A 26310-nucleotide genomic window follows, 5' to 3' on the forward strand; every position below is an offset into this window, starting at 1 on the left:
CACACTCTCGGGCCTCCAGGCCAGGGCTGCGGCCAATTTGTCGATCTTCCTTCCCTTGGCTGGGGATGAAGGAGGTGGAGCCGGATACCAGTGCTTGGAGCTGGTGGTCCCCGGGCAGGGCTGAGCTCTGCTACCTTAGTGCGGTTGTGTGTCTTTTCTTGCTTTGGCTGGCAGGGTTGGAGAGGGGTGAAGGAGGGCTTTGCCTCAAGGGAGAGCATGAAGTCGGGGTGAGGACTGCAGGGTGGGTAGGGAGCAGCAAGACCGCTGCCGGGACCCAGAGCTTCGGAGGATGCTGGAGTGTCTGCAGCAAGGGATGGTAATTTGTAGATGGTTCCTGGTAGCTACAAGGTCTCTGAGGCGGAGCCTGGGCCTTTGCATATGAAAATCCAGCCTGGGTTCCCCGGTGGGTCAAGCCGCGTTGGGGCGGGGCCAAGGTTGGCTTCTGCCGGGGAGGAGCCGGGATGCCGCTCCCGCTGTGATGCAGAAGGGAATTTGCGGACAGTCCCTTGCCAGGTGGGGCTGGTTTCGCCCGGCCAGAGAGGAGGAGGACCGGCTGGCAGTCTCCTCCCAGGTAGGGAGCGTGTTGCCTGTCACCGCATCCCGGCGGCCTGAGTACCTTGCCTTGCTGGGGCCATGGCGCCGAGGGCGCGGACGTGGTGAGCACGCGGGTGGTATAAGCCCGGACCGATCCGGCTGGAAGAAGGGGCGCAGAATCCGGGTCCTGGACAGGGAGGGGGTGGGGCAGGACTGCTTGCTCTACGCTTTCCGGGACCGAGGACTGGGAGGGATGGGGGCGGGGGAGACTGCGCCACACTCCCGTGCCACGCCGCCGCCGGCTCGCCGCCAGCTTGGACCCAGGGAAGGTGGAATCAGCCGCCCACCAGGAAGGGCCGTGGCTTCGTCGACCGTCTTCACTGGGTCGGGGGAGGGTGGGCACAAGGCTTGCCTGGGGTCCCCCGCGCCTGCCTGTTGGTTGCCTCTCCGGACCACCCCCACACAGGGATTCCCTGGGGCTGGGCCTCCGACCCCCCGGGGCTGGCCTGGGAGGGATGCGCTCTCCCCCGCAATCTTCTCGGCGGTTCTGAGTTATGGCAGCGTCACCGCCGCGCGGCTGCTCGTGGGGATCTCATTCTGTGCCGAGTGGGCTGGACTTCTGGGCTCCCGGGGGCAAAATATGTCACCTTTCCCACATGCTTTCAAAGAAAGGTTCTCGCCTCCATCCTCACCTTGGCCTTGAGAGAGAAACTTTGGATTTGGATGGTGGACTTGGGGAAACTGAGGCCCGGGGTCGGGGGGGGGGGGCGCCTGTGGCTTCACCAAGGTCACTTACCAGGTCCTGAACAACTGGCCTCCCAGGCACTGCCTTGACTGGATGCTCTCTGGAGGGGCAGGGGCTGAGTTTGCTCTCTAGACCTGTGGTCTGAAGTGGGGCGGAACGCCCCCCCCCCAACCCCGGTGTCCCTTTCCTGGCTCCAGAGAATGAAGGGGGGTACACCCTCTGCGGAGGCTGGCCGATGTCACGGATGTGAACGTTGCAGGGATCACAACTGTCTGGGGACAGGAGCAAATTACTCATGAAAAACGCTCATCTGAGCAGAGGAACATCCGGCCCCTGCTATCCTTGTGGGCTCGGGAAGAAAATAAGAGTTGGCTTCAGGGAGAGGAAGGCTGAGGGGGCAGCCCATTCCGGGCTTCAGTCTTGAGCACCAGCCTTAATGACAACCAAGTGGAAGTTCCCAGGCTGCTGTGGGAGGCACAGGGAGCAAGGAGATGGACTTTCTCCTTTAAGTGCCCAGGTCTCTCTGGAGATGAGGTGGGGGGGCCCAACCCTACCTAACCCTTCCCTCAGCATCACCCCTGTGGTGTAGCTCCTTAACCTTGCCTCTTCGCAGCTCCTGCCCCTGGGAGAAATGAACCACATAGGAGCTGTCATCCTTGGAAGGTGACTTGCCCTGAATTCACCTTGTCCTCCTCCTCCCTGGCACAGAAGCCTTTCTCTGGAGGGAAACTGAGGCAGGCAGAGGCTATCTTTTATTTTAGAGCTGGAGCCAGCCAGCATCCTTGTGCAGGTGAGGAAGCTGAGGCCCCGAGGGTGTGGCCAATGGCCCAGGTCTCTTACCTGCACCCAGGTGTCCTGACTGCCTGGCCCCCTGCAGGGCAGACTGAACGAGGCCCCCTCCTCCCTCTGCCTTTCCACCTCCAGCCTCCTTCCCTGGTGAAGTGAGGCTGTGAGTGCCTTCTGATGGGGAGGGGTGTCAGTGGTAGGGGACAGTTCCAGCATCTTCTCCTTTTTAAAGATAATGTTTCAAGTTACTTGGGAAAGAAGCAACTGGAAGCAGGGAACCAGTCACTTTGTTACCTTCCCATCATGCACCCAGAGGGGAGACACAATTTCTAGAGGCCTCTCAGAACCAAGAGCAGCTGTTCCTCCTGTGCTGGTGCCAACAGCTGTGATCACAGCCACTGAGGGGGCCCACAGGCAGAGGGACTCCAGTTATCTTTCCGACAGCACCCCCGGAGGGGAGGTCCTGCCCAGCCCCTGATTCTGCGCAAAAGAGTCACCATGTGCCTGGTGCGTGAGTTGATGCTTTTCAGACACAGCCTCTGAGCACAGAGCCCCTGAAACTGACCCCTGGTGACTCCATGGCGTGCCTTGGGCTGCATCCTGACCACCAGTAATCCCTGCAGTGAGCTATGGGAGGGGATGGGGTTCACAGTAAAACGGATCAGAACTAGCTGCCCGTGGGGGTCACAGTACAATGCAGAGAGGAGGAGGGCCCGTCATGTGTTCCTCCAAGGGGCCCGTCTAGCCCTTCTTCGGGAGGAAGACCCCTGCCCCATGATCTCGGGAAGCTGGTGGCGGTGCCTCCTGGCTGGCAGAGGCAGAGTCAGGCCTTGGAGAGGCCCTCAGGTTGTGGGAGGAGAACCACTCACAGAACATAGTACCTGATTCTGGAGCAGAGCCCCTATTGGCTGGCACTCTGCCCTCAGTTTCCCTACCTGACAGCTGGGCATGCAAACACCTGCCCCAGATGGGTGGGAGGGCCTTGGAAACAGTCAGGTGTTTATTGCAGATGGGAAGTGTTATTCCTGGAGCCTCTGGTCTAGATTGAAGCCATCTGCTTCCGGCTCCGATGGGGGAGACGTGGCTATTCCCTGTACAAAGGGTGCCCTCTCCCCCCCCCCCCGCCCCCAGCCCATGGCTGGTCCAGGGCACCCTTCGAGGTTTGGAAGGCATCCCTCCCCAGCCCAGTTCTTGTTGTGTTTTGGTCCTTGAGGACTTCCTTTCCCCATCTTTGACTGGTGGGGACATTTCACAGGATTTCCACACCATAAGATGATGGTGACTGGCAGCACAGTGGCCCTGCCTGCAGGCCTGCATCCTCCCCACTGACTCTTGAATTCCATGGACTCTCTACTCTGGTTCTTCCTGGGAAGCAGCTGATGGAAGAGCCCAGAGATAATGGACTCTTTGCACTGAGTGTCCAGGCTGCGGGAGTCATGGGCACCGTGGGGGCGTGGGCAGGCTCACCCTGGGGAGGCTGTAATGCCGGTGCTCAGGGAAAGCACTCAGCTTAGGTGAGATCAGCAGTTCTCTGTGCACTGTTTTGCCTGAGGCACGGGGGGCAGCGTTCCCTCCTCTTCCTGCTCCAGTAGAGCAGCGGTTTTTTGCAGCTCACTTGAACGTCAGTGCAGGTGAGCTGGGGGTTGTACATAGGGCCCTTCCTTCTTGCCCAGGAGGTGGCTGGTGCAAAGCAGGTTAACTGAAATGAGAATGTGAGCAGCCCATGAGGTGTGCTGTGTCTTTTTTCTAGATCTGTCTGGATTGCTCTGGGCCAACCGAGGGTAGCTCTTTAGAAGAGGACTAGTGGCCAGAACTCTGCGTCCTGTGTTTCTAGGGCAGGGTGTGTACCATACCCAAGCCACTGTGCTCCTTCCCAGCATGAATGGGCTGCTACTGAAACGTGCAGGGGCAGGGAGAAAGGAGAGCGGCTGTTCCCTCTTGCCTCATCCTGTGATGAGTGATGCTCCAAGAGGGACTCGAAGCCTGGACCCACTTAGAAAACCAAGATCCCTGTGTCCTGGGCTCCCGCCTTCTGCTCACCCCACCTTCCACCTGCCATTGTGCATGAGCACCTTGACGGTGGCATCGGAAGAGCTGGGCTGGGGCGGCTGAGGGGCCTCTGGTGGGCCCAGAGGATCAGAGGCAGAGAGGCCAGGCCGGCTTCCAGCCAGAAGCCCCGCCTGCACCCCTGCCCCTCTCCCCCATCACTGAGTAGCCTCACCCAGGAGGGGGGCCCTGGAGACCCGAGCCTCCTCCTTCCTCTGGCTGAGTCTTCTCAGAATTGTGCCCAGCCAGAGGGACACGGGCCTCAGGCCACGGGGTCCTGGCCAAAGAGCAAGGCATCTGAGGTCTGTGGAGATACGGATGAGCAAGGTGGCCCTGTGGCTGCTTGGCCAGGGCTATGGCTGTGTGTTGGGTTTTTGATGTGGAGGCCAGCTGTGCTTGAGGGAGGGCTTGGGACCATGGAGGATGCACACCAGACCTGCTGCCTGCGGGCACTTGGGAGCTGGGTTTCCATCGGCTTCCTCACCCGCTCGCCTCACCTCTGTGAGTCTTCCCTTCACAACACGAACGGCATCGGGCCGTTCGGAGGATGAATGGGAGGAAGTGGAAGGGTGTCTGGGGTATGCCTGGGAGCCCCCTTCTTTCCATTTGTTCACCCCTTTACCAGCTCAGGGGCCAGCTGACTTGGGGTCTCTGGGCTGACTGGCCCCATTTTGGTGGCAGCAGCTGATCAACAGGGTTGGCGGATCCAGGTCATGTTGGAGCCGAGCTGTCCCCTTGAAAAGAGCCTCAGATCCCTGAGGACCTGGTGGAGAAGGATGTCTTCTCAGGGCCAGCGTGGGGGTGGCCAGGCGCTGGGTGCCGTCAATCTGCAAACCGCTGTTACAGGGTCAGGGAGCCTTCGGGGGCTGGGATCTAGGGTGCCCAGGCCTGCGAACTAGGCCAGGCTTTGGGGAGACCATCTCAGGCACCAGAAGAACAAAAGCCTGAACAGTGTCCCAGTGTCCCTGGCCTGCGATTCTGGTCCTACTCAGGGACCTCACATTCCTTGTCATTACTTTTTAATCCTTTGCACGCCCAGGAGAGGGGCAGAGCAGGTGTGAGTAGCCCACTTGATAGATGAGAAAGCTGGGGCTCAGAGAGGTTTTAATAGCCTAGGACAGAGAGCCCGCTCCTCCTCCATACACATGCACAAAAGTGGCAGAGCTCAAGCTGGCCCAGGGCCGGTCTGACTCCAGCGGAGGGGTCCTCCTCCCTGGCGACACAGCCCGTACATCTAGCGCACCCGCAATTGCCGCTGCTGGCGGTTTTGCTGAAGCTGCTTAAGACAAAAGGACTTGGAAGTGAAGGTTGTGAGTTTTCCCCTTCTCCTCCACTCTGGGCAGGGTGCCCAGAACTGGGTTCTGCGGAAGGACAGCAGGGAAAATGGAAAGCTAGGATTCCCACCCCACCCCCACCCCCACCCCACCCCCTGGGACCCAGTGAAGGCGTGTTCAGGATGACTGAGCCCAGGCAGGAGGAGGAGATGCCAGGTGGCCGGGCCCTGGCTCCACGCTTCGTGCAGGGGGCACCTTGGAGCCCTGGTCCAGGCACCTGTGTGGAGCGTGGGGGTCGGAGGGAACAGGATGCCATGTGCAAGCCCTTGGGCAGGGCTCACGGAGCTGCAAAGTGAAGGAGCAGGCGGAGCTCTCTCTCCTATGGGTCTGGAAAGGAAACCCATAGAAGAAGGAAAGAGGTTGGAGGAGCGGGCTCTCTGTCCTAGGCCTTAGGCCCGGGGCCGAGTATCCCAGCTACCTGCCTGCTTATGAATCATCCTTGAGCCCAGGATGACCTGGTCCCTTCTCACTGACTCCCCAGAGCCTGTCACTGAAGGTTTTCATCTTGGCTTGAGCCCCAAGTGTCTTTTCCAGTCTGCTCTCCTGCTTCCGTCACCCTTCCCCCACACCCTGCTCCCGCTCAGAGGCCCTCCCTGCGTGGAAACAGGGGACGTATCGAATCACCTTGAAGTTTTTTACAAAATGCACACACCCTCACCCTCAGCTCAGCTAAGAACTGTTAACTCTGACAAATCAAATGTGCCCTGACCTGTCTGACCCACTTCCTCCTCCCAGCCCAGTTCTTGTCCTCACCCCCATCCTATATTCAGAGCTCCCTGTCCTTCAAACTGTGACCTGAATGCCACCTCCTCTGTGAAGCCTTCCCTGGATCCCAGCCAGAGGTTGCCTCCTAGCCTTTAATGCACTTGTCCCATTTGAGTCTGTCTCTTCTGCTAGACAGTGAGTTCATCCTTTCATTTATCAAGTGTTCATTGAGTGCCGGTCACACCCATGCCCTCTGGGGATTCATGGGGAAGGGGCAGCTAGGCAAGTCAATGGAGGATGACGGCAGCTGCAGAAGGGCTTCAGTGACGAAAGTGCAAAGCACTGGGGACACTTGGACAATGGCAGTTAAAGCTGAAAATGGACATAGTTTATGACCAGCAGTTTCACATCTGGCTGTATGTGAAACTCACACGTACATGTTCCTAAGGAGACAGTTCCTAGGATATCCAGGGCGGCAGTGTTTGAAACACGAAAAAGAGGTCTTGGAGTTCCCGTCGTGGCTCAGCGGTTAACGAATCTGACTAGGAACCATGAGGTTGCGGGTTCGATCCCTGGCCTTGCTCCGTGGGTTAAGGATCCAGCGTTGCCGTGAGCTGTGGTGTTGGTCACAGACACGGCTTGGATCCTTTGTTGCCATGGCTGTGGTATAGGCTGGCAGCTATAGCTCCAGTTCGACCCCTAGCCTGGAAACCTCCATATGCTGCAGCAGCGGCCCTAGAAAAGACAAAAAGACCAAAAAAAAAAAAAAAAAAAAAGAGGTCTTGACCTCAATCTCCCACAATAGTGGCGTAGACAATAAAAATGTAATGTTTTGCAGCAGTTATAAGATAAATATTTGGGGAATTTTATGGTCTGTAAATTATATCTCAAGAAAGCTGATAAATATGTATGCACACATTCTGTATTCTGAAAAAATTTCAAAAACAATATTGCGAAAAAACTGCAGAATAGTACAATAGTACAGTGTACAACAGTACATTTCATTAGTGAACATTTAATTTAAGTAAGAATCACAAAACGATATTACCTGTGCTTTATGGGTAGAAACATGGTGCCGTGTCACGATATCCACCAAGTTTGCGCTTGTGCTGGTCTTTGGAGAGGGAGAGATAAGGGGCTGAGACTGAAAGGGGAGAAGAAGGACTTCTAATTTGTCAATAACACTTCTTTTAACAAAAAAGATCTGAAGCAAAAATGACAGATCATGTGTTAACATGTGTTCATTCCATTGGTTCTATGCTTTTAACTTTTTTGTGTCTAAAATGTTTCCCCAAAAAACATAGTCTGGGATGTCAGAGGAAAGGCGTTGACTTTTCCCAGGGAAATCAGAAAAGGTTCCAAGGGGAGGTGGCGGGTGGGTGTTGAAGGAAGGTGGGAGTTGGTGAGTTTCACGGGGTGGGGGAGAGTTGGGAAAAGGAGATGCACCTCCCACGTCCAGCGCAGGGAGTATGTGGGCAGGCTCCTTGCACTTTTAAAATTGTGTCCAACTACCCTCCCCCTGCTGCCTTTCTTAAGCTGTCCTTGATTCCAGCGCCTCTCTTTCTGGGCTGTGTCTCTAGTAAATAGGCTCCTGGGGGAAAAAAATCATGTGTCATTTGATGGTTTTTAAAGTCCAGATCATCTAAGGGAGTTGGGAGAGCAATGAGCCAAATACATAAAATTAAATATTAACATGGAGAAATAGCCACTGATTCGGAGAAAATAAAATTCTTTATGGATATTGTGCTCGACCACATGCAAATCCAGTTGAAAACCAGCTGACACTGATAGTTTTCTGAGAAAATATTCATCATCAGTTTGACCCCAGGAGAACTAGAAAACCCCCAACAGATCAGTAATCATGAAGGAAACTGAGTTTTCATAAAATACCACTCCAAAAACACATGTTTAAACAGCTCTTGATTTCTATCAAATCTTCAAAAGAGAGATAATTCCAGTGTAATTTAAACTGCACCACCTGTGCCAGATTATGAAGAAGGAAATATTCCCAGGTGCTCTATGAAGCCAGCACAACACTGACAAAAACGACACACAAAAAAAGTGTTACTAAAAATTTCATATGTGAATGTTGGTGCAAAATTCATAAATTAACAGAAACAAATAGAATCATAGGATTTATGTTTAAAAAAATGAGTATACCAGAGTTCACATTGTGGCGCAGCAGAAACGAATCCAACTAGTATCCGTGGAGATGCGCGTTCGATCCCCAGCCTTGCTCAGTGGGTTAAGGATCTGGCATTACTATGAGCTGCGGCATAGGTCGCAGACGCGGCTCGGATCCCACGTTGCTGTGGCTGCGGCGTAGGCCGCCAGCTGCAGCTCTGATTCTACTGCGGGCCTGGGAACCTCCATATGCTGCAAGTACAGGCCTAAAAAAGCAGAAAAAAAATTTTTTTAAATGAATATACCCCAAGCAAGTGGGGCTATAATCTAGAGATACAGATTCAACATTAGGAGAACTGTTGATATAATTTAAAAAAGTAATAGCTCAAAAGAGATGAAATAGCTATCTAAAATGGTAGAATTCATGTTCCTGATTTTAACTTATTTAGTAGGAAATAGATGGCTATTGCTTAACGTTTTATGCAGCTGTGAATATATGTGTATATGCGAGATACATAGAAGGAAAAAGTGGCCACCATTACCTTCATTCTTTGATACTTTTCTAGAAGCACAAGCCAATACACATTTTGAAAATACGAGTTATGAAAGGGGGCCAGTTTATCGATTTAAATTGTAGATAAGATTGGCCATCTGGAGAAAAAAAAAAATCACCAGAGATCCCCTGAAAAATTAGTAGATATAATAAAGGAATATCCTAAGATCACTGCTAATAAATGTTAAGAACAAAAATGTATAGCTTTTCTGTATATAAACTTTAGCCTCTTTGAAAATGGAAGGAAATATAATATCAGTAAAAGTGCTAAAAATAACTAAAGTGAGTCTAACCAGAAGGGGCAATAACAGCCCTTATGACTACTGCTCACTCCTGGTTCCCAGCACTTAGAACAGAGCCTCACACATAACTATAGATATGTGTCAAGTGGTGGAACTGGCTCGCAGATCAATGAAACAAAAAATTACACCTAGACAAAGACCCAAGCACATTTACTATGTGATGGTGATAATAGCAATCATAGAGTAATTCCCAACTGCCAGGCATTGTCCTACAGCTCTCACCTGTAGCCTCACACATGCTCTATCCTGGAGAATAATCTGTGTACACTTGAGAAGAATGTGCATTATGGACGGAGTGTTCTGTATATGTGTTTTGGGTCCAGTTGGTCTATAGTGTTGACTATATCTAAGTCCTCTGTTTCCTTATTGTTCTTCAGTCTGGTTGTTCTACCTATTATTGAAAGAGGCTTATTGAAATCTACTATTATTGTGTTACTATTTCTCCCTACCATTTTGTCAACATTTGCTTCATATATTTGGGTGCTTTGTTGTTAGGTGCATATATATTTATAATTTTTATTTTTTTCCTGAGGAATTGACTTTGTATCATTATATAATATCCTCCTCTGTCTCTTGTGGCAGTTTTTGACCTAGTCTATTTTACCTGATATAAATATGGCCACCCCTGGTCTTTTTGGTTATTGTTTGCATAGAGTATCTTTAACCATCCTTTCATTTGCAGCCTATGTGTGTCTTTACAGCTAAGGTGAGTCTCTGGTAGATAGCACATAGTTTCATCTTTCTACATCCTTTTCCTGAAACAACCTATTTAATTCTCACGATAACCCCATGCAGATGGAGCTGCTGTTGTTCCCATTTTTTCTAAGTTAGAAACACTTATTTAATTAGAATGAGAAATGGAGTCATATCAAATAATGTGTTAGAAAGCTAACAAGTACCACAAATACCCTAAAATCCAGAAATAATATGTTTTTCTTAATGAATTGCCTGATAATTTCTATGATGCTTTGTTTCCCTATATTTTACCCTACATAGTTTGGTTCACCCCATTTTGAGACACAGCAACTGAGGCACAGGAAGGTTAGGTAACTTCTCCTAGATCCAATGAAAGTGGAATTTGAACCAGCACTTGACTCAGAGGTCATGCTCTTTGTTAGCCATCCTGATACAAAGTAAAGTTGAGATTTTAGATCTAGAGGAGAGAGGGCAGGAGGAGGGAAGAAAGTGATTATTCAAACATGACTTTGAGATAGCTATCTAGCTTCTTGGGAAAAGAAATAAAGCCGGGACTACCACCATCCTAACACCAAGATAAATTCTAGTAAGAAAATTAAAAAGAAAAAAAAAAACCTCATAATGCTAGTGGGAAACACGGGCAAATAATTTTTAGGATTCTCTAGTAGGAAATAACTTTGTTGACTACAGAAAAATCTGAAATTTCTGTAAGCAAGAGATGCCATAAACAAAGAAAACAAGAGACAAATGATGATTTGCAATACATGTGACAAAACGTTAATGGCATTCATTTAACAAAACCTCTTAAAAATCAGTAAGATGAATTAGAAAGAATATAGATCACAGGAAAAAAAAAAAAAAAAAGGCAAAGGCCAGTCAGTAACCATGAAAACAGTGCCTACCCTTTCAGATATTTAAAGAATTACACGTGGAAACAAGATGCCATCTTCCACTCTCCTATTGGCAAAGTTTAAGGCTTTGATAACTTACAGTGTTGTCCAGGCTGGAACAGCAACAGGCCGTCCTGCACGCACGGCTGGGCAGTGCAGACTGGCTCACCTTCTGAGAACAGTTTGGCAATATCTGTAGAATTTTAGATCCAGCTAACTTTCCACCGCTTACCCTTAGCTATTTTATCCCACGTGCCAAAAAGGTGTAATCAAAGGCGTTCATTGCAGCTTGGTGCAGCAAAAACGTAGAATCAACCTAACCATTCAGCAACAAGGCTAGATTCACGTAAATCATAGTGCCTCCTTCAGTGGGGCATTGTGAGCTGTTACGGAAATGAAGGATCTGTTGCTTGGTGTGTTCAGATGGGTGATGTATATTAACTAAGAAACAAAGATATTGGAGTTCGCATCGTGGCTCCGTGGTTAACGAACCTGACTAGAATCCATGAGGACACAGGTTTGATCCTTGCCCTTGCTCAGTGGGTTAAGGATCCGGTGCTGCCATGAGCTGTGGTGTAGGTCGCAGATGCCACTTGGATCCCTCGTTGCTGTGGCTGTGGGGTAGGCCGGCAGCTGCTGCTCCAATGCGACTCCTAACCTGAGAACCTCCAGATGCCACGGGTGCGGACCTAAAAAATGACAAAAAAAAAAAAAAAAAAAAAAAGCCATGATTTTTGAAAAAAAAAAAGAAAGAAAGAAAGCAACAAAGAGGACCAGGACTATATTCCTGGTTGGGTTTAAAATAAAGATACAGGCATAGCTACATATTTGTCAATATTTATGGGAAAATTCTTGCAGAAAACAAATAGGAATCTTGAACTGTTCATGTCCGAGAGTGGATGGAACAGAGGTCTGAGATAACAGAAAGACTTTTCATTCTCTATTACTTGGAATGGTTTGATTTTTTTTTTCCTCCTGTATGTTACTTTCATAATTCAAAAGTTAAATTTAAAAAGAAACCAATTATACAGGGAGAACACTGCTTAAAACATCTCCTTGAATTTCCTTTTAAAATTCAGTTCTCAATGGGTTCGCCTCTTCTTACAGTCATAATTTTATAACCTCTAAGGGCCCGAGAAATCGTCTCTGATCTGCAGTTTGCTTAGGAGGAAAACGAGACCCAGGCAGGTTCCAAGAGGGGCCCCTGGCTAGTCTGCTGCAGAGACTGGGCCCCTGTGAGGCTGCTTTTACAAGGGGGACTGATGACCCCTCATGCATATGATCAAAGCTTCATCCTTGGACTTGCAGACCCTTTCCCAGCAACTTAGTCCAGGGAATCTTAGTTCATGTGTATCCACGTGGGGAATCTTTAAATTACACGTTCCCAGGCACCTTCCTGGAGATCCTGATTCAATGGGCTAGTATAGGGCCCCTTAACTTGCAAATTAGCAAGACCCTTCCCTACCCCGTGGTCATGGGATATGAAAGTTCCCAGGGCAGGAATCGAACCTGTGCCATCACAGCAACCCGAGCCGCTCTGGTGACAATGCTAGATTCTTAACTCATTGCGCCACAAAGGAATTCCCCCCAAGATGATTCTGAAGTCTTATTAGAAGTCACCTGATGGCTCTGGGCCCCTCTAACCACCCCCCAACCCCAGCTCAGCCCTATAGGCAGTGTCTGTGTATCTAGGCTGAAGCCCTTACTCCACTGAAGGAAAGTGGGGTGCTCCAGCTCCCCAAGGGGGAATAGCTGGGATTCCAGGTGCAGTGTTCCCTCCATGGTCCCCCTCCCTTCGGGTCTCTGCTCAGCTGAGATGAAGGATGGCTCCTTGGCTCACCCACCCCAGAGCTGGGCAGCTGGACATGGCAGTGGGGGGCAGACTGGGGATCATGGCTGCGTCCGGCGTGCCCCTCACCCTATCAGAGCTCCCTTGAGGCAGGCCTTGTGGAAGATGCTGTTGAACATGTTGGACCTGGGAGGGGCCTGGCCTGCTTGGGCTGGGGGAGGAGCCGCAGGGAGGCTAGGGGAGTGGGCTCCATGCCTGCCCTTACTGAGAGTGCTTCTTTGTCCCTGTGCCACAGAGCTTTGGAGGAGCCACTGTTGTGGTCAGGAATTAAGCAGGGACACAGCCGGGACACTTGAAATTACCTGAGGACTGATTAAGAGAAGGAAGGGCCAGTGACAGCGCATCTGCCTGAGTCCCAGACCTCACCGGCTGCTCCAGGTAGGTGCTCTTGCCATCCTCCCTCCAGCTCCTTCCGCAAGCCCACAGCCCACGGCTCTCTAGTCAATGATTGAGCTAAGCCCTCCTAAGCCCCCAACCTAACAGAGGAGGCCAGGAAGGGCCCAGATCCCCCTGCAAAGGACCCTGTCCCAAGTGACCCTGGTTCCCGAGACCTGGGAAAGGGGCCATTGGTTAGGATGCCACCAGGCTGAGCTGCTAGCTGGGTCCCAAATGGTTCTTGCCCAGCTAACCCTAGTTTGGGGACAGGCCCAAACCAAGCCAGACACGGCTCTGCTGAGAGTTCCCGGCCTCTTGATGGCTTTTTTCCTTGGGAAAAGATGAAGACAGATGGTATCTTCATAGACTATTGCAGTTGGAAGGACTCTGTGATATAATCCAACCTCAATTTCTTTTAACTTCTCAAGTGTTACTTGTATCAATCATGTCATTTAAAATGTTGTAGCTGAACGTCTCAGAGGAATCGAGTGTAATTGTGTCAGAACAGTCCAGGAAGCCCCTGGGTCTCGGGCAGGCCTTTCTGGGTTCCGCCGCCCCCTCCCCACCGCCCGGCTCAGCCAGCCTCCACCCCGCTCCTTCTCTTTCCTCCCATCTTTGCCCTCCCAGAAGCATCCCGCTTTGTGAAAGGGACGCCAGTGGTGATCAGGCCTCCAAAGCTAGAAGGTCTTCAAGTCAGGCTGGCATCCGAGTGAGGCTTTCTCACCCTATTGAAGTAACTAAGTTAATAAATCAAACCAAGCAAGGATGGGGTAGTTGAGGGAGACGATACCTGTGATAAGATTTCTCGGTTTGAGAGTCTCCGACATCTCTTTTCCATGAAAGAAGAAGTTGTTGCGTGTGGGCTCTCGGCCGAGAACATTTTGCTGTCATCAATAAAAGTGATCCTAGATAGAGTTCTTTTCTGTGCAGATCAAAGTGCTGGATGTTCACATCTCCCTTATATCTTCCTGGTCCGGCCTCATGAAAGCCCTTGAGGTCAAGTCTAAACTGCAGGCCACGTTTCTTCCTTCCCTCTGGCCATGCCCCCTGCCCAGCCCTTGTTGGTCCCTTGCTCCCTGAGCCCAGATCACTGCAAGAGGCAGCATCGAATAATGGTAAAGAAGGCAGGCTTTGGAACCAGGTGGCTTCACTTCCCAGCTTGATAACCTCCTCGCCTTGTAACTTCTCTGTACGTCAGTCTTCGCATCTGTAAACTAGGAATAACAGCATACCGTCGGGTTATGGTGGTGATCAAACTTAATATGTAAAGCACTTGAAACCAGCTCTAGCCCTCAGTAGGTGTTAAGACACGTTAGCTCGGATCATTGCAAAAGCCAGTTTCTCCCCCCACCATACTTCCCTGCCTGACGCACCTCCCTAAAGCACCGCGCCGGCATCTCACTCCCCTGCTCTAGAGTCATCCATGGCTCCCCTTTGCCTGTGTAGTGACTCTCCTCTATCCTATCCTTTAAGGGCCTCCAAGGCAGAAACTCTGTCTTTTTCTTGCACATAATAAGGAATTAGCAATGTGGGCTGAGAGAGGGGTTCTACCCTCAAGGCGGGTGAACTGAGTTCTAGGCTGGGACCTCACATCTGGGGGTTTGATCCAAACTCTTCTGCCTCCCCCTCCGTGGCCTGGCCTCAAGCAACCCTCGGTGTTCAGTGCTGCCAGATCTGCCCAGGGATAGGTTGGTTGCCCTTGTATCTGCTGGGGCTGCAAAGGCAGGGAGCCCTGTTTTGGACTGCGGCTCCCATGGTGTGTATCAAAGGGAGGAGAGGACGCCTGGCCGCAGGCCAGAGAGGCAGTGCCCGCAGTCATAACTCACACACTCTATGAGCTTAGGCTGGGTGGCAGACATGACATCATTGTCCTCATTCATCACTGGGAAGAGGCCCAAACCTCAGCTCCCATAGCTCAGGTCAGAAGCCCGAGACCCGCAGAGACCACCCATGATTGGGCCCCTTGGACAGGACACTCCACAGGCCCTGCTCCCTCCCTCTCAGCTGCTTCTCTGACACAAGGGACCCAGTGCCATGGAGGAGTGAGCATTGGGTTGGAGTAGGACCGACCCGTGTTCAAAACAGGCCTCCTCACCCGGCAGGAAGAACTGGGCCATGTCACGTAGCTTCCCTGAGCCTCTGTTTTTCCATCTGTAAAGTGGGAGGATAATGCCCATCTCATAAGGGTCACGGGGGGGCCAACATGGAGCAAAATGCCCAGAGCCCCTATACAGTGCCTTCAGTGGTGGGCACCCCTCAATTACCTTTATTGCTGTGAATTCATCAAAGTTGTTCTTTCGGGCAGTTGGGTGGGGCTACCTCAGTCCCGCCAGCCTCTTGCTTCCCTTAACTGAAAATTTCCTCGCCCGGCTTCTATCCCAAGACGAAGGGAAGTGGTGGTGTTTTTGGCGGAGGATGGGGGTGGGGGGAACGGTCCAACTCTTCGCAGACTCCTGGCAAAGGGTGAGAGGTGCAGCAGGAAGAAGCAGAACTCGGTCTGATTGGCTCAGAGGTTTTGCCACTCGGGCACTGCCGAGCCCAGGAAGCCAGGAGCGATGCGATGGGCAGGAAACCGAGCAGACCGTGCCGGCTCATGCGGGGTGGGGGTTTTCTCTTGATTCATCCCACACATGAATGAATGTGTCAGGACTCAGGCGCTATGCCAGGCACTGGAATATTCAGCCGCAGATAAAGCAGACGTGGATCCTGCCCTCACAGGGCTTTCATACCAATGCGGAGGCGCAGATGCTAAAGAGCGTAATCCGTGGATGAAGCATGTTAGGAGGTGATAAATACGGCAGAAAAGCAAAGAAGGCAAAGGGGCTCAAGAGAGCAGGGAAGCTGAGTTTTTAAATAAGGTCGTCAGGATAGGCCTCTCCAAACAGATGGCCTTTGAGATACCAGTCATCTGCTCTCCTTGAGAACGCCCGAGAAGTCTGCAGGCTCAGAAGCAGGGCCTTCCAGGAGATCCTGGGCTAGGAGCAACATCAAGAAGCCCGTCTAGTCTCAGCCCAGATCATGTCGCGCTCTTCCCGCAAAATCTTCAATAGCTGCCTGCTGCCAGCAAGTTAAGTGCAAATCATTCAGCCTGAGATTCAGAACTTCAAGGTCCCCAACCTGCCTTATCATCTGACCAGAGCCAGTCTACCTGCCATTTCTGGAATATTCCATTCTACGCTTCCCTTCTTCTCTCATTTGTCTCCTCTGCCTGAACTACCCCAGCCCCCACTGGTTCCTGCCATCCTGGAAACCTCATTCAGCCCTCTCTGAAACCTTTGCTGGCCCCTGAGGCTGTCATCTCTCACCAGCCCTATCACCTTGGCTTGTTCCTTTCTCACTGCATAGCCTTTACTCTGCCTTGGGTGTAGGCACTGGTTTAACTGTATGAGCTCTCACCTGACAGCAGACTCTGGAGTTCTTTCACCTCGAGCAGGTGTAGGGCTCAGGGCATATTGGCTGCATCGAGTGTGCCCAAGCTCAAAGGCCCCGAGCAACACTGAGACCAGCTGGAGTGACACTTTGTCCACTGAGTCAAAGAAGGTCGAAGTGAGAGGCCATCAGGAAAGGAGAGAGGGAACTAAAATGTAGGTGAGATTTGCTGGAGAAGCTGCTGAAGGAAGGGGAGCGAGAACTCTCCATGGTATTTTTTTCCAGACAGGCAGATGGTCAAAAACACAAAGTTAAATCTCTCGTCTTCCCCAGAAATAGCTACTACTCCCTTGAGCCTCCCAGACCAGTGCTTCCTTGTGTCTAACTACAATATCTCTTGCTGCAGCTGGAGCTCATTTCCTCAGTTCCATCCTTTGAATTCAGGTCGTATTAGAGTACTCATGGAGCATGGCTCAGAGCGGCTTTCCTTACCCCTCGAACCAAAGGCTAGGAGCGAGGTTGTCATGAGGCTGGCCCCTGGCCTGGGGGCTTGGGCTCTACTTGAGGAAGCCAGGGACCCCTAGAGCCACACACAGACTGCCTGGGGGCCACCCTAAGTCATGGAGGTGGTGCTGGCCACTCACCCTGCAGCCTCTCTTCAGGGCTAACCTTCCTCACAGACAACCCTGTAAACAGAGCATCCCCAATCCCCATCTCACTGATTCTCAGGCCCCTACATCCCCTCTCTGGCCCCAGGCCAGGTGAAGCCGTGTGAGCCAGACCCGCAGCCTCTGCCATCTGGCTCGCTCCCATCACTGGGGCAGCTGCGCTCAGCACCCTTCTCTCCAGCTCCTGCCCTGAGGCTGCCAGCCCTGGTGTCCCCAGATCTGCTTCCCCAAGAAGTAGTGCATTTCCAACTGGGGGGAAGCCCAAAGGCGGTCTCTGCCCACCTCCCTCTCCCCCTGCAGACCTTCCTCCTGGAATGTCCCCTCCTGGCCCTCACACGGCCTCTCCTTTTCAGGTTGAGACTCCCAGGATGCTCAAAGCTGGGAACGTGGCTGCTGGAAAGCGGACTGGGCTCAAATCTCCCTTCGGCCACAGTAGTTCCTGTCTTGGGATTATTGCGAGGACTGCCAGAGCTCGGGCTTGCAAAGCCTTAGCACAGTGTCTGGCAATAAGCCTTCAATTAACGTGACTACTGCTGTTCATCCCTTAAGAGCAGCCATGGCTGACACCTCCACCAGGCAGCCTCTCTGGATTGCCCAGGGCTTAGTCGAGGCCTCCTCCTCAGTGCTCCCAGCACTCCTTCAGCAGGCCTTCAGAGTCCACTTAGGCAGACCCATGTGGTTTCTTTGGAGGTCTGCGTACCCACTAGAATCTTGTGCCTAGACTATAAGTGAACAAAGCCCAGCCCATTATTTTGCTGAATAATTGATTTCGTGAGTGACAGGTGGGTGACTGTAAAAGACAGACTATTAGACTAGGACTGAGCCTGCGGGCCTGACTTTTCCAAGGCCTGTCCTGAAAGACCTGGATGCCCACTGCAAGGCCTGGGGAAGGGGGAAGAGGAACCCTAAATCCTGTTGTACTCTCTACCTCAATGACTCTCAAAATGCAGTCCCAGGTCCAGCAGTGTGAGCATCACCCCGGCGCTTATTTGAGACGCAACTTCTCAGGCTCCACCCCAGCCCTGGTGCATCGGAAACTCTGGGGTGGGCCCAGCCATCTGGGGTGTAACAGGCCCTCCAGGTGATGCCGATGCACCAAAGTTTGAGAATTGCTGCTCTGATATTTCCAAGTAACTGATTCATGGGAGGGGGTCTCTCTCTCTCAGGGGTCTCTGCTCTAGTGAAGGCTTCCAAGAAGGTTGTCAGGCTGGGCCCCCGGGGTATGGCCCTTGCTCGACTCATGCTCCTAACCTTGAAACCCTTTTGCCTACAAGGCAGGTGCAGTGAGCACACTCTCCTTGCAGGTGGTCCTGGACCAGAGGGCATGCTGCTCCAACCTGGCCTTGATGCTAGTCCCTCTCCACTGCCCCTGGCCAGCATCCTCTCAAGGCCACCCCTGCAGCAGGGGCCCCAGGGCAGACTCCTGGAATATTAGGGCTGAAATAGGTCCTAGAGATCACACAAATGCTGGAAAACTCACTGATACATACACACATAAATACACACACGTATCCAACTCAGCGGCACGTACGTGAGCACATAACATGCCTGCGCCCCCAAACACACACAAGCACCCCCAAATTCAAATTATCATCACAAACACATTCCCAAGCATACCCAGATACCCCCCAACCATATATAGACACACATTCCAAACCCACTGATACACACAAACACAAATGCACAGACCTCATATTCCTTTCCTAGGGCAGCTGACAAATTACCACAAACTGGGTGACTTAACAGGCATTTATTCCCTCGTGGTTCCAGAGGCTGTTAAGTCTGAAATCAGGCTGTTGGCAGGGCCATGCTCCCTCTGCAGGCTGTAGGGAAGAACCCTCCTTGCCTCTCCCAGCTTCCCGTGGTGGTTGCTGGCAACCCTGGGCGGTCCTTGTCGCTGTGTCTGTCTTCACATGGTTTTGTCCCCTGTGTCTCCACACAGCCTCATTGCCGGGACTCCAGTCACTGAAGTTGGGGCCCACCTTAATCTGGTGTGACTTTGCTGGGACTAATTATATCCGCAGAGACCCTACTTTTAAATAAGGTTGTATTCTTTGTTTAAATCCAAATATCACTGATAACAGATTCGTTTCAAATGTACGCGGGAATGATTCAATCGTTGTGTGTATTGCAAAACGACCACCACAGTAAGTCCAGTTAACACCCTTTACCACCCAGAGTTACGCAGATAAGGTGGTGTTCTGTGGTTCCAGGTGGACATGAACTTTGGAGGGACGCAGTTCAACCCAGCAGGTCCACACCTCCCAAACCCACAGTACAGAGACAGACCCACACAGACCCACACAACCCCTTGCAGATGAGACGCCTGAGTCCCTTGATGTCAGATTTGCCTGTTCCTCCTCCTGGGCCCAGCACACATTGTCACATCCTATTGTAGCACCTGTCACGTGGTGCTTTTCATCTCAGTTTTGCTCTTTGGGGTTTGGTTTGGTTAAACATGTACATAGTACAAAATCCAAAAGGTGAAAAGGAGAGTATTGTGAAAAGTAAGTCTTCCTCACCCTGCCTCAGCCTCCACCTCATTCTCCTCCCTGTGGAGGGGGGAGGGGGGCAGGGAGCAACCACTGTCAAGAATGTCTTGAGTCTCCTTCCAGAGATGATCCAGACCCAGGCAGGAGCACAGGAGGCAGACTCCCGTCTGCATCTCGCTCTCTTCCCTGGACAGAGCCCCTGTTGCTCTGTCCTGATGAGTTGCTCTCACCGGACTGTGAGCTCACTGAGGGCAGATCCGTCTGCTATTTCTCTTTCTTCCCCACATCCTAGTTCAGTGCCCCGCAAAAAGCAGGTGTTCAGTTAAGGCTGGCTCTGTCTGCCCATCAACGAATCATCAACAGCTGGTTGGTCTGCCTGGGCTGGTTGGTCTCCTGGCTGCAGAGCCCTGGGTTTCTGTGCCTCCCCCAGCATGTGGCACTGTCCACCAGAGCCCAGTTGGCAGCAGGCAGAGCTGGGGTGAGATGACACCCCAATAGCATCCCACTTGTTTGCTCCTGCTGCCGGTACCTTCATCCCAGCTGTAGCTGGACTGACTCTGGGGTGGACAGGGGCCTCTGCTGTGGCTGCCTCTCCCCAGCCCTCCTCTTGCAGTCCCCTTGGGACTCCTGCAGAGGAATCCATCAGGGAAGAGGCTGCAGAGAAAACGACCCTGCCGCCAGCATCTTAGCCTGGAGGTGGGGGCTCTGCGGCTGTGGAGCCGTTTGCCTGGTCTTTGCTAGCTGAAGGCTGAGTCTGGACTTGTAACCATGGAGACGGGAATTACCGCAATAACTCAGGTCCAACAGAAGCCTGCAGCTTCACCAGGTTGTGGGAATGTATTTTTCCCACAGCACTCAGATAAAAGATGTGCCACATTTTTTTTTTTTTCTAAATCAGACAGAAATGGATGCATCAGCCTAAGATTTTACCATGCCCTCAATCCACGGAATGAGCAGAGCCCAGGGAGAGATGGAATGGGGCAGCAGCTGCCCAGCCCTGTGAGATTGGAGGCAAGGGCAAGGTCAGCCAGCAGCAACCCTTGCTCATCGGAGGAAGGAGGAGCTTAAGGTTAGAGGCTCTTAAGAGTCTCTCCAGCCCAACCACTCTGGATTTGAGATCATGGGGGCCACATGGGACCCACCCTAGCCCCACTGCCAATCATTCTTTTCTTCCAACAAATATTTGTAAAGCACTAAGCCGTGCCCAGCACAGCAGAGAAAATAGAGAAAAAAGCCCTGGGCTCTGTCCTCAAGAGGCTTTCCATCCACTGGGAGAGTCAGCCATTTGCTGTGTCATCCTGTTAATACACACCAAAGATACTGGGTGTTCACAAGAAAAATAATGCATTGAGCCATGGCTGTGGGCTTGGCACTGCTCCGTTTCATGTGCATCGGTTCATGTAATCCTCACATTCATCCAGTAAGGACCCAATAGATGCTCTTAACATCCTCATTTTACAGTGAAGGAAACTGAGGCACAGGGAGGTTAGGACACTCACCCAAAGACATGGCGCTCTGGTAAATAGCAGGGGCAGGATTTGGACCCAAGGAGTGTAGCTCTGCCTCGGGACCCACACCTAAATGCTACGCTAGAGCTCTCTCCCAGGATGCTTGAGGCATGAAATGTGGGGGCTTGACCTGGTCTGGAGTTTTTCCCTAAGGAGGCAAAAATTGAGCTGAGATTAACTAATGGGAGAGAGAATGAGTTATGGGAAGGGGGCGCCTTCCAGGTAGAAGGACTAGCATGGGCAAAGGCCCTGTGGTCCAGGCATTTAGGGACAAACAGAGGGGCCAGCAGATGGAAGTGAGAAGAGAGTTGGGTGAGATGAAGCTAGAGCCACAGGTAGGCCTGTGGGCCACGCTAAGGAGAGCTACAGAGAGCCCTTCCAGCAGATTCCATCACGACCTGCAGGACAGCTCACCTCACCTGGTTCTGGACAGGTTCCTGAATGCACCAGATTGGGCTCAGTGTCCCTTGCAGTGAGTCCCGCCCCTGGAGTAGCCCTCCTGACGCGCTGGGTACCTAGCTCCCTCTTGGCCAAGGCCTTTTTTCATCTCTTCTAGAATGAGGTTGGTTCAGGGAGAGACATCTCATTCTCCTTAGCACCTGCTATGCTTGGAGAACTGAGGACAGGAGAAGTGAGAGCTGTAAGAGTTGAAGGGAAGGTGAGATCCCCTTACTGAGACTCTGGTGCCAGAGCAGGCTGCCTGGAGGAAGAGGAGTTGAGTGGCCGAACAGTGGAGCATCCTTTTGTGGGGAGGCTCACGAGGCCTTTCCACAAAGGAAAGGAATGGAGGAAGCAGAGATGGGCCACCATGGAGGGAGAGGGGGGTGGTAAGACTAGGGGGCGCTCCTGGGGTCATGGGACCTCCCGCTGGAGCAGGCCAGGAGTCAAGCGCCCAGGTGTCAGAGGAGCAGTGAGCTATGCAGAAGCTCAGGCCTTGGCTTCAGACCTCCACCTGCACCTGCACCTGGCTTACAGCTGCCGGCTGTGTGACCCTGGGCAGGTTCCTCACCCTTTCTGGGCCCCAGCCATCTCATTGGTAAGATGAAGATAGTCGTCATTCCTGCCTCCACAGGGCTGCGGGGGGTCAAGTGGGATGAGGATGTAAACACTTCTTAACCTGGAAGAAAGTGTGCCCCAGGGCCTCCATCAGGCCCCCGGGAGACCGTCCAGAAGCCAAGCCCTGCCCGGGATGCTTCTATTTCCCATTTGTTCTTTTCCGCATAGGAGTCTAGCTTTAGGCCCCCTCCAAATGTGCCATAGGGGTCTCAGTGGTTGCCATCCGCTGACTGATTGGGGGCGGGGAGGAAGAGTGGGGAGCAGGGTGACAGGGCAGGCTGGCCCCCACTTGCTCAAGGGAGAGATGTGCTGGGGAGCCACTGGGTCCCCCTCCCTGATTACCGCCCCTGGGCCTTGACGTTGCAGTCAGCAGGGGACCTCAGTTGCCAGGAGGAGTTATGGATCTGGGGAGGGTGGGTGCCTCTGGCTTCCAGGCTGGCCCCCAGGGGCCTCGTGGCCCCCTTGGCCCACAGGGTCCAAGGTCAAACCTTCACCTTCTTGCACCTGGCCAGCCAGGTCCTGGGGGTGGGGGGCGGAAGGAGGAGGGGGCCTCAGATTCAGGCCTTGAATCTTGTTTCTGAGCAGGCAGCCCGCACAGGAACCACTGGGCCGCATGTCACTCCAAGGGCTCGGCCCCTGTACCTCCACCCTCTGCCCCACTGACAAGCTTGAGTGGGAGCTGGTCAAAATGAAGGCACTGAGTAGGGAAGGAGGAGCACGAGTACAGAAGGATAAAGGGAAGCTGATCACACATAGGCCTAGAAATAACAGGCCTCCCTTTTCAAATGTGATTTTTTCTCATTATAAATAATAATACACGTTCATATTCAATAGCTTTTAAAAATTCAGAAAAAAATGCTTTTAAAGACCAGTGAAAGAATATAGTCCCACTATCCAGAAATAACTGGTCTTTTTTTTTTTTTCAAGTATAAATTTGGTTTTTCATTCTTTCTCTCCCTTGCCTTTTAGAATTGAAATCATCTAGTTTAACATCCTTACATCCTGCTGCTTTTACTTCCTGCTTTGCCTTTTCAGCACAAGTAGGGAGTGGCCTCTCCATCTCCCGGTGTCCCCCTGTCACTGCTCAGCTCCCAGGGGCCTGGTGTCCATGACATCCCCATTGCTGCCTCCAGCCCCATTTGGACCTTCTTATGGCTGCGTAGCCAACAAGGAGGCCAGAAGCAAGAAGGCATGGGCCCCGGTAGGGGTTCAGGGCCTGCAGGGTCAGGAGAGGGCCTTCTGTGGGGCCCCAGAGGTAAGAGGGGTGAGGGCAAGGCCAGCACGCTCAGCCTCCAGCTGGGTCCAAATGGCTACCATTCCACCTGCTGTGCTCCGGCTCCCTCTGTCCCCCGCCCCCCTCAGCCTTTCCTCCCCATTGGTGACGAGTCGCCAGGATGGATGGAGTACAGATGTGGGAGGAGAGCCTATCTTCCTCTATCCAGAAGGACAGCCCTCCCGGAGCAGGCAGAGCTGCCCTCTCCCTCATCATGCCCACATAAGTAGTGGAACCAGACCCATAGGTTCCAATCCTACCTCTGTCTCTCTCCAGCTGTGTGACTTTAGGTCTGTTACTTGACCTCTTTGAGCCTCAGTTTCTCCACCTATAAAATGGGGTAGTGGTACCTACCTTTCAGGCAGCTACCTCGTAGCTTGTGAGACATGAGTGATGCTGAGTGGGATAACGATACAAAGGCACCTGTGTGGTGCCTGGCCCTTCCCCTTCTTCTCAGTTTCTTTTTTAATTTTATGGCTGTGGAGTTCCAGTCATGGCTCAGTGGAAACGAATCCAACTAGGAACCATGAGGTTTCAGGTTCAATCTCTGGCCTTGCTCGGTGGGTTAAGGATCCAGTGTTGTCATGAGCTGTGGTGTAGGCCGAAGACTCGATTTGGATCTGGCGTTGCTATGGCTCTGATGTAGGCCGGCAGCTGTAGCTCCAATGACCCCTAGCCTGGGAACCTCCATATGCTGCAGTGCGGCCCTAAAAAGCGCAAAAAAAAAACCAAAAAACATTTATGGCTGCACCCGTGGCATGTGGAAGTTCTTGGGCCAGGGATCAAACCCGCACTTCTGCAGCCACCCGAGCTGCTGCAGTCAGATTCTTAACCACCCCCTCTCCCCTGTACCATGGTAGAAACTTCCTGCTTCTTCTGAGGGTTCGTGACAGGCTGTGCCCACTTGGGCCTGGAGTTCATTCTCAGAATTCCCTATCAGCTTTTTCTTTTCTTTATTTAGCTTCTGTATTTAGCCCGAGGGTTTTATTCCTCTTTGCTGGGATCGGGGTTCTCTCCCTTGCAGTTGGCATGTAGCAGAGTGATTAGGAGGGGGCTAGAGAGCTGGACGTCCTGGGCTCAGGTTCTACTCCTCACGGGCTGCCTGAGCTGGGCGAAGTCACTTAACATCTCTGTGCCCGAGATTCTCTGGGGCCAAGATGGGGTAATGATAATAAGCCTGTTGTTTGTGCAGGAAGCAAAAACCACCCTAGGACCTCTAAGCAAACAGAATTTAAACCAGAGAACCACATGCTCATAAAATCACCAGAAGGGTTAGAACCTGAGTCTTCCAAAAGAGCAGAACTGACCCAAAGACAACCTGCTCCTCAGCCACAGGCAGACTGGGACTGCTGGAGCCAGGAATTCACATCTTCCCTCTACCAGCCAGGACCAGGGAGCCTCTGCAGTCGGCACCGCAGTTTCCTCTCGCCTCCCCTCCCCAGGAGCCAAAGGCTGGACATTGATCGGACATTGATCTGTTGCAGATAACTCCCTCCCCTCCGCAGCATGGCCTGTTGGCAGAACACGGCCCCAGCAGCAGGAGGTGGCCGCCTCTTCCCTTCTGCTTATAAATCCATCTCCAGTGCAAAAGATTGATGGAACCTGATCTGTGTTCAGAACCCCAGCTGCAAGGGAGCATTGTAAATGTAGTTTTCAGCTTTCCAGCTTCTGCAAAACAAGAAGGGGTCTAGAAAGAGGTGGGAAAGGATGCCAAAGGCCCTTGACCTTATCCAGCAGGCAGTCTGATAGGTTTGTTAACCCAGATGATGCATTAAGAGACTTGGCACAGTGCCTGGCACATAGAACTCATTCAACGGATGTTATCTGGTGTTCTTATTATTGGACGGGGGTATCAGTGAGCCCTGCCCACAGAGCTCTGGCAGAGAGAAGCAGCAGAAATGAATGGCTGTCTGGTGCTGTCCGTGGTGCTGACTGTCCTTCTGCTCTTAGTGGGCCTGGTGGCAATGGAACTCCAACCCACTTAGCTCATGCAGGGGTTACAGGGGTGATTGAGGGGGCTGTCTAGGGGCTTCTGAAGGAAGGCTGACCTCGAACCTAGGAAGAGGATAGCAAAGGCAGCAACCAATGTTTGGGGTTCTTATAGTTTACAAAAATGTCTCCATGTATCATCTTTAAGCAATCTTCATTACCACCCTGGTAAAGGCAGGATCGACACAATTATATCCATTTTCTAGAAGAGAAAACTGAGCAGCAAGAGGTTAAGTAGCAGTTAGTAAATAAATAATCTGACCCCAAATCATGTGTTCCCTCCTCTCCATGCTGCGACCTGGGAAACAAGATTTGGTACCCAACAGTGTGCTGAGAGGAGGCAAAAATGAGGGACTCAGATACTCTCTGCCCACTACATGAACATATACAAATCTCCATCATTTTCTTTCCCATCCCAAATGTGGCCCTGGGTAAGGGCCCATCTTTCATTGAGGCCCCTATATGCTGGTCATTGTGGGGGAACTACAATGACATAGGTCCTGCCATCGAGGAGCCCACAGGTTTGTCAGGGAACTGGCCACTCTTGTGCATAGAAAACTAAAAGAGTGCCAGGTGGTGGTTGCCAAGGCCGGCTGTGTAAGGAGGGTGGGGACAAGGTACAGAGCAGGCTGCACACGAGAGGAAGGCTGTGAGCTGGACCCTGGGGCTGTTGGGCTGATGAGACCAAGGTCCCAGCCAAGCCCAGGAAGACGTGGCTCAGACTCCATCAGGGCAGGAGGAGCAGCCCTGAGAGACGCAAGGACAGGCCAGACCGATGACTGCTAATAGAGGGAGAAATGCAGGAGTTTGGGGATTCACATGAAGAGGTGGCGTGGGCCTCTACAGATGTCCAGCCAACTTTCTATAGACTCGGAACGACCTGGGAGGCGGGAGGGGAGGTATCCTTAGAAAGGAATGTGAGGACCAGTCTCATGAGCTGCCGTCTTTATCCACAAATCTCCTCACCCTCCCTCCTTGTTTAGGGGGAGTCAGAAAACCGTTTGCATCTTCAGGAA

The 26310-nt window shown here is 52.1% G+C and overlaps 1 protein-coding gene across 9 annotated transcripts in view; it reads left to right on the plus strand.

Annotated features, from left to right (window-relative positions):
* Nucleotides 1–535: 535 nt before the first annotated feature.
* TMEM63C (transmembrane protein 63C) overlaps nucleotides 536–26310 on the plus strand; it is a 70784-nt gene continuing 45009 nt past the window's right edge. For 5 of the 9 annotated variants that reach the window (XM_084969862.1, XM_021099547.2, XM_084969865.1 and 2 more), the window contains exons 1-2: nucleotides 536–571; nucleotides 12800–12942. The gene's annotated coding sequence lies outside the window, so the exon portion shown is untranslated. Of the gene's footprint in view, nucleotides 657–12799; nucleotides 12943–26310 lie in introns of all 9 variants that reach the window. The other 4 variants (XM_084969863.1, XM_021099548.2, XM_084969864.1 and 1 more) reach the window with 1 other exon arrangement.

This window comes from Sus scrofa, chromosome 7 (genome assembly GCF_054392235.1).
Source record: "Sus scrofa isolate SSC_HxYL_T2T_F1_AM1 chromosome 7, Sscrofa_HxYL_maternal_Yorkshire_Landrace_v2.0, whole genome shotgun sequence".
NCBI lineage: Eukaryota > Metazoa > Chordata > Mammalia > Artiodactyla > Suidae > Sus > Sus scrofa.